This window comes from Sorex fumeus, unplaced genomic scaffold, assembly GCF_029834395.1.
Source record: "Sorex fumeus unplaced genomic scaffold, SorFum_2.1 ptg000047l, whole genome shotgun sequence".
NCBI lineage: Eukaryota > Metazoa > Chordata > Mammalia > Eulipotyphla > Soricidae > Sorex > Sorex fumeus.
Window position 1 is genome coordinate 39,942,631 of NW_026606104.1, and position 7,978 is coordinate 39,950,608.

Sequence of the window (7,978 nt, forward strand, 5' to 3'; positions counted from 1 at the left end):
ACTCCTCTGGACTGGGTCTTCTTACCGACCTCTTGTCTTTCTGTTTGGTCTTTAGTTTTGGCAGGGTGAGGCCAATGTCTCTGGGGGCTGGGGGTGCCCTTCCCCAGAATCTAACAGGCCAACTTCAATGTTTCACTCTCAGGTCAGAATTCAACTGTCTCCCCTTAGCCCAAACCGGTCCCGTCCTTTCTACTCAACTGGGGCCAGCTATCTCCTCATGCCATCCTGGGTCCCTGGACCTCAAGGTCATGGTTTCTACTGCTATTCTCTCACCATCCTACATCCAAATTTATGGGATTCTCTCCCACAAGATTTATAATCCTGGAACTGGGACCCCTTTCCCATCAGGGCTTAATACTTGACAGTGGTTCAGTAACAAGTGACCAACTGACTCAAAGAATGAATGAAAGAATATGACAATTTTATCTTTGACCTCCCAAGCTGTAGTGTATGGCTCCTCTCTGCTGGATAGCCTACAAGGGGTCCAGATTCAACTAATGACCCCAGCCTGTCCTGCCTCTGTCCTGGGAAGAAGCATCCTGTTCTTATTCTTCCATCCCCAAGACTCCTCCCTCCCTCTTGCCCTTAGGCTTGAACCAGTTACTTCTCAGTTATGAGCAAGGACACAGAGGCTCCCAAAGGTAATATGACTGGTTTAGAGTCACACAACCAGGTCCAGGCCTTTTCTCTGACCCACTAACACTCCCTTTCAGGAGGTTCTATCTCTTTCCACTGACTTTACACACAGTTCTGGCCTTAGTGACCTATCTCAGACTTGTCCTTCAGCCTGGACACATAATCTTTCCTCCTCTTCATGTATGTATTTTTTGGGGGTTGGGCACACCGTGTGGTGCTCAGGGCTTATTCCTGACTCTGCATTCAAGTATTCCTGGCAGGGTTCAGGGAGCCATATGGGGTGCTGGAGATAGAACCTAGCTATGGGTAATGCAAGCGCCCCACCCACTGACCCCTCTATATTTATTTTCCTCTCTATTCTCTGAGGCCTTCTCAAAGTCATCTCTGGTCAACTTGATAGGAACTCCTCCTCTCTTCTCTCACTTCTTTCTTCCCCTCTTCTTCCTTCTCTTACTGGCGATCAAAGTCAGAGCTTTATGCATGCAAGATACGTACTCTATCACAGATCCTATAGCTGAATGTCCCTGTAAGATCTACTCTGCCCTCCCAGGACTCCAGTGCCTGCAGCATAGAAAGCTTACAATCTATTTAAGAATAAAAAAAAAAAACCTCCTCTTGGGTTCTGAAAGATAGTACAGTAGTAAGGTGCTTGTCTTGCATACGGCTGACCTGGGTTTGATCCCTGGATTCCCATATGATCCCCTGAACCCCACCAGGAGTGATCCTTAGAAAAGAGCCAGGAGTAAACCCTGGGCACCTCCAGATGTGGCCCTAAAAGCAAAATAAATAAATAAATAAACTCTTCTTGTAAGACTCAAACAAGCCCTTGAGTATCTCATTTCTTCTTTTCAAATCTCTCCAACAGTTGGCGGGGGGGGGGGGGGGGGGGGCGGAGAAGGAGGAAATACAGAGATAGTTATGACGTTTAGAGGTTATGACATTTGCTTTGCATGTAGCTGACCCCAGTTTGATTGCCCCAGGGAACTGCATATGATTCCCCTGAGTTCTGCAAGGAGCTATCACGGAGCACAGAACTAGGAGTAAACCCTGAGCACTGCTGAGTATGGTCCAAAAAACAAACCACCCCTCCATTGGTTCCTACCTCACTCACTAAAATCCCAAATCGTCACCATGGAGCAAAGATCCCACTTTATCCCCCCCACCCCCACCCCAAGCCCCGGTTCATCTCTGGCCTCATCTCTTACCAGCTCCAAGCTGCCCTTAAAATAGCACCTGGGGCCTAAGGCAACTCTCACCCTACACCACAGGCAACCTAAGGCAACTCCCACCCTCCATCACAGCGCCTGGCTTTATGCTCATTTTAGCACCTAACCCTGGTGATATTTTCTGCTGGTTTGTTTATTACTTGTCTATCAACACCTCCCCCACCCCGGCCCTCAACATGTGCCTTCCTTTCCCTCATCACTTTATCCCCAGGGCCTAGAACAGTGCCCGTCTGACAATAAATAGATGTGTCTGTGGCCTGAGGAGAGGCACACATCTGAGTCATGCGCATCAAGGTGGTAACGAAGGGCAGTGGCATGGATGAGATCACCCCCAGGGAAGGGCAGCTACTAGGAGAGGAGAGCCTGGGAGAGCAACCTGGTAATGGCTGGAAAGAAGGGGGAACCAACTGGGGTCTGAGAGAGAGAGTTGAAAGGCGAAGGTGCTTGCCTAGCATGCAACAGTGGCCACAACACAGCTTCAGATCCGACACCTTAGATGGAGTCCCTTGAACACTGCCAAGTGTGCTCCTGAGCATAAAGTCAGGGGTGGTCCCTGAGCAGTGCAGGGTGTGGCCCAAACAACAACAAAAAATCAGAGAAGAGGGAACCTGCAAAAGCAGCAAAGACAAGTGGCCGGAGCCATAGCACAGCGGATAGGGCATCTGCCCGGCACGCGGCTGACCTGGATTCAATCCCCGTCATCCCACCTGGTCCCCCGAGCACTGCCAGGAGTAATTCCTGAGTGCAGAGCCAGGAGTAACCCCTGAGCATTGCTGGGTGTGAACCAAAAGGCCAAAAAAAAAAAGCAACAAAGACAAAGGAGAAAAGATAGCACCGAGCTAAATGGCAAAGGTTCCAGATGAGGGTTTCCGGAGAAGAAGAGTGAGCAGCAGGGGCCGCCTGGGCAGAGAAGGGACATGGAAGGCTGAGCAGAGGCCGGGGAGGTGGCCCAGAGGGCTGGAGCACATGCTCTGCATGCAGAAGGCCTGGATTGGATTCCTGGCTCTGCATCATCTCCTGAGAGACAACTCCCTCCCCATCAAGCACCAAATCAGGAGCAGCCCCTAAGCACCACCAGGTGTGTCCTCAAAACAAAAACAAACAAAAAGATTGAAGTGTGCCTGCAAACCAGCTCCCGAGAGGACACAGGGGCCCTTGGCAGACCCCTGGCCCTGGTGGCATCAGACTAGGGGAGCAATCCTGGGAGCAGAGCTGCTGGGCACACCACACTCTGCCCTGAACCCTGGGCAAGGGCCGAGTCTGACACTCTGCATCTCTACTTAGAATCCCGTCATTCTTGTCATAAAAAATAGTCATCCTTCTGCGGCCCGAGAAAAAGGATGGTAGTCTGCAGGCACCCCCAAGCTGCAGATGTCCCTCTAGATCTGACCTGTGGGAAGGGAGATCCAGTTTCTGCTAGTGGCCAGCCCTGCCCCTCCTATGCCATCCACTAGGTCCTGGCTGCCCAAGGCCCCATGATAGACACACAGTTCCCCACCAGTGGGGCAGGGCCCCAAGGCCTTGCAGTGCTGTAGGGAAAAGGTACCTCAATGTTCATGTGATCCAGAGGCTGTGGGGTCCATGCAGCAGGGACCATCCGCCTGAGCTTGATGAGAAAACTGAGGCGGTCAAGTTCAAGGTGGAGATGGGGAGGTGGCACCCAGATGATGGCCCGGAGCCAGGTCTTGCTCTCATCCCCACTTCACAGAGCAGGTAACTGTCGCTCAGAGAGTGCAAGGGCTTTCTCAAGACCACCCAGTAAACAGTGGAACTCCCCTTGCCCACCTGACAGTCGCTGTTCTTAACCATGAAACTTCCCCAGAGCTTATGTTCTCCTACAAGCAGCGTGACCTTGGGCGAGATTTATTCCTCACTCTCCCCAACGCGAATAAACCAGCTTTTCTTCCAGATTAGACATCATGCGAATCGCTAGAATTCTAAGAGAACTTTACAGTTAATAGCGAGGCATCCGGACTCGGATCGTTTATTGCCGCGGATCCCTCCATCTGATCGATGTGCAGACAGAGAGTGGGGAGACAGACAGGGCCCTGCCCAAGGTCACAAAGCAACTCAGGAAGCCCCCCGCCACCAAGCAGGGCGCTCCTGCAACTCCCCTTTAGAAAAAGGGATGGCCCCGCCGCAGCACCGCGCCCCACCTGGCCGGCAGGGGGCAGGGCCCAGCTTCCCTCGCACGCAGGGACCCACGTGGGGGCGTCGCAGACCCCTACCCTAGGGGTGCGCCTCCAGCCCCACCGGCTCTGGCTTCAGCGCGGGTCGCCCGAACGCGTCCCCGGGATGCGGCAGACGCCCCGTGGCGCTGCTCCGGCCCACCCCTCTAATCCCGGGCTCCGGACGGCGCCCCCCGGACCATCCCCTCGGGCTGCGCCTCCGGGACCCTCTGTCCCGCGCGAGCCCCTCCCGCCCGAAGGCCCGGGGACGCGGGACGCTGCGGGTCTCCGAGGCCCCAAAGAGGGGCACAGGGGCGCCCCAAGCCCCGCCCTGGCTCCCCCGGGACGGCCGCTGCGGCCCCGGCGCGCCCCTGCCCGGGCGGCACTCAGCTCCGAGCGCTTACCCGCTCCCGGGCCCCGCAGGTGCCGACCCCGGGCTGGCCCGCCCGCGTCCGGTCTGCTCGCGCAGCGCCGCGTCTCGCCGCTGGCGGCCACCGCATCTCCGCCGCGACCCCCAGCCGAGCTCCGGGTGCCGCCCGGGGGGCTCTCCCCCGGCCCGCGCCCTCGCGATCCCGCCCCTCCGAGCGCCCTGCGGCGGCTCCTCCGCGCTCCCCTTCCCGCGCCCGCCGTTCCCCACGCTCCCCTCCTTCTGCTCCTCCCCCGCGAGGCTCCCTGCGCACTCGGCCCCCCGCCCGCCTGCAGGGAGGTGCGGCCCGGGCAGCCCCGAGCCCCGCCGCCCGCCGCCTTAGCCCAGACCCCCCAGGTGGGTGGGCGCCGGGAACCGAGGGAGGGGCAGCCCCAGCAACGCTCCCGGGTGCCCACCTGTAGGAGAACGCAGTGAGCTGGGTCTGGAGTACGGTGGTCGGGAGCGGTGGGCCAGACGTAGGGAGCCATCGGGATAGACCCTGTCCCCTCGCTGGATTTTCCCCTCTCCTCGTTTAACAAATATTTATTGATCGGGGCCCTAGGCGCTGATGAATGGCACCGAGAAAAAAAAAAGAAAGAAAAGAAAAGAGACGATGGGGATTCAAGCAGCTTACATGATTGTAACAAGTAAAACAGAAGATGTTTATAAAGGTAAAAGGTGTGACGGAAAATAAAGCAGGAAAGGGAGCTAGAGAGAGGCCTGCAGGCTTTGCAGAGGGGCACCGGGAGACTTGGCTGGGGAAAAATCATTGGATGAAAGGCTGGGTGTGGGGCAGCGAGCCCTGCAGCAAGGTGGGGAAAATAGCTTTCCACGCCCAAGGACAGTCCATGACCGGCAGTTCTGGGGCTCAGGTCTGCAAGGCAGGGGAGGGACAGCCCCCTCCCTCCCTCCCTCCCTCAGACAGCAGATTCTGAAAGCTGACCCAACCACTCAGCTCCAGCCCTGGGGGTCACGCTGAATTGACCTTGTCTGGTTCCAGACGACCAGGGTCCAGAGAAGACTTCAGCACATGGAGCCGCAGAGAGAGTACAGAGGTTCATTGTGTCCATCAAGGGTATCACATGTGGTCCCCCAAGCACCACCAGAAGCGTTCCCTGAGCACAGAACCAAGAGGAAGCCCTGAGTACTGCCAATTGTGAGCCAAAAAAACAAAAACCCGAAAATAAAAACAAAACAAAACCAAGCCCAAAAACCTAAATTAAAAAGGGACATGGAGCGTAGGGGGGATTACTTAGTGGTCAGGACCACTTGTTTTGCATGGCAGGGACCTGAGTTTAAACTCCAGCATCACATAGTCCTCTTAACATCACAGGGCTTGGGCTAGCTGCATCTTCAGGCTCTTGCATTGAGCCACCAGAAGGTAACACAAGGACTGGCCCCAGATCCCCTGAGCACTGCTCGAGAGTCCCCCCATCCCACTGCTGTGAAAAAGGTATATTGAGGATTGTCCACGGAAGAGGTCTGAGGAGCTAGCTCTCTGTGTCCAGGTTTCAAACAAGTGGGCTGGTCTTCCCATGGGGTGTCTATCTAATTGCTCTTCGAATGCATTTCAAAGCCTGTTTATGAGGTGGCTCCTGTGTTAGGATTGGTGAAGCATCTACCTTTTTAGCATTAGAAAGTCACTGTCCTTGATAGCACTTTTTCCTTTTTATTTTTTTCCCTTCTTTTTCTTTTTGTCTGTGCTTGGGGTTTTGCTCCCCAACAGTGCTTGGAGGATGTCTGTACACAATGCCAGGGTTCCAACCCTGGCCTCCCACATGCAAAGCAGGCACGCCAGCCCTTTGAGCTCTCTTCCTGGTTCCCAACAAAATTTCTCGTCATAAAATCTCCTTAACTGGGTAGAGAGGCCCAAAGCCTCCCACTGCCACTCTGGTTTACCTACAGTCCATACAGCTGTTTGACATCTGACACCCCAAACAGCCACTGCTCCAGACTTTCTTTCCAGTGTCCTTCTATGTCCTTCTGTCTTCACAAAGTTCCCTTCCCCCACTCAGGCCCTTCCCTCCTTTCTGCACGCTTCACCCTCCCGATTTACTATCTATCCGATGATTGGCCTGGAGCCTTCATCTCTCTCAATCTCTTTTTTGGAAGGCTGTGATCAATGTTCATTAATAATGCAAAAGTTCTTTTTGTCTTAGCAAATCCCAGGCAAATAAATCACTGGCAAATAGACAGGAGTTATCGGCAGCCACACCTTGACTTTCTCAGTTCTTTCCCCTAAGAGGAAATAGGGAGATTTAAGAAGGCCAGTATAGGATTCCCCCTCCATCTGAGCCCAGCTGCAGTGACCCACATGAAACATCAAACATCAAAGAGGAGGGGTTCCTGTCTACACAGACTCAGCATGTGTGGTTGCTACTGGGGTCCCAGCCTTCGATCCTGCATCCTATGCAGCAGGATGAATACAGATGCACCCCAGGTGTGCATCTTCGGTGGAAGAAAAATCTCACCAGCCCCAGGAGCTGTGCTGAACAGGGAGGAGGACAGAGAAGAGAGAGCAGAGCTTGTGCAAGAGTGCGGCAGGCCCTACCGCAGTATTTAACCATCAGAACAGCAGGAGGTGGGACAAACCATTGAAAGCCCTCATACCCCACCCGCAGGCTTGTCCTCGTTCTCAGGAAGGTCATAGCACAGGACAGAAATGGAAAAACACACCTGCTGTTACACACAGCACTGCAGGGGCCGACTAGGAGGTGGGCAAGGGCACCCCTGCCCCATCCTTCAAGGGAAGAAAGGAGGTTTCTGAGCAAGAAAAAAGGGTGGGGTGGGGGGGAAGGGTAGAGAGAAGTTCCCTGATAGAAAGGTTGTAAGAGGGAACTCTAAGGGGGCCGCCACCCGGCTAGAGTGGGGTAGCTGCTCCCGATGGGGCTGGCAGGGCAGAAAGGGAACAGATCATGAGGAGTCTTGCAAAGGAACCCCAGATTTTCCCTAAGAGCCCTGGGAGCCGGGAAGGGCCCTGAGGTGGGAGTGGCATTCCTGGACCAGGCAGCTAGCAGTTCCTGGTGCCCTGCTGGGTGGTGTTTTGTGGGTATCAGTAGCAGTTCTGCCATGCCCACATCACTGCACCATCCAAATCGACTCAGGCCAGCACAAATGTGGGGTGACTCCCTGATCAGCTTTTTCCCTCCTTTGAAACCCCTTCAGCAATCAGACTGGCATTGCATCCTGATGTCACTGCTTGGTAACACTGGGAAAGTTGATCTCAATTTTGTGAACTTTGGTTGGCTCACATAAAAGGGTTCTGACAGCATCTCTGTCATGGGGCAACAATGAAGGTACATAGGAAGCCCTCCTGGAGTGTTCCCCATCACAGGATTGAAGGAAGTATTCTTCTTTTTTGGGGGGGAAGGGAGGGGACCAGCAATTCTCAGTCAACCAAGCTATCAGTTCAATACTGAGAAGTGGTCCTGCTGGTGTCCTGTGATGCCAGGGATCCCTGGGCCACCCCAGCATAGCTGGGGTCTCCAGTCAGAGGTGCCACGAGATCATTTGGTGCCAGGAATCAAACCAGCATGCCTAGC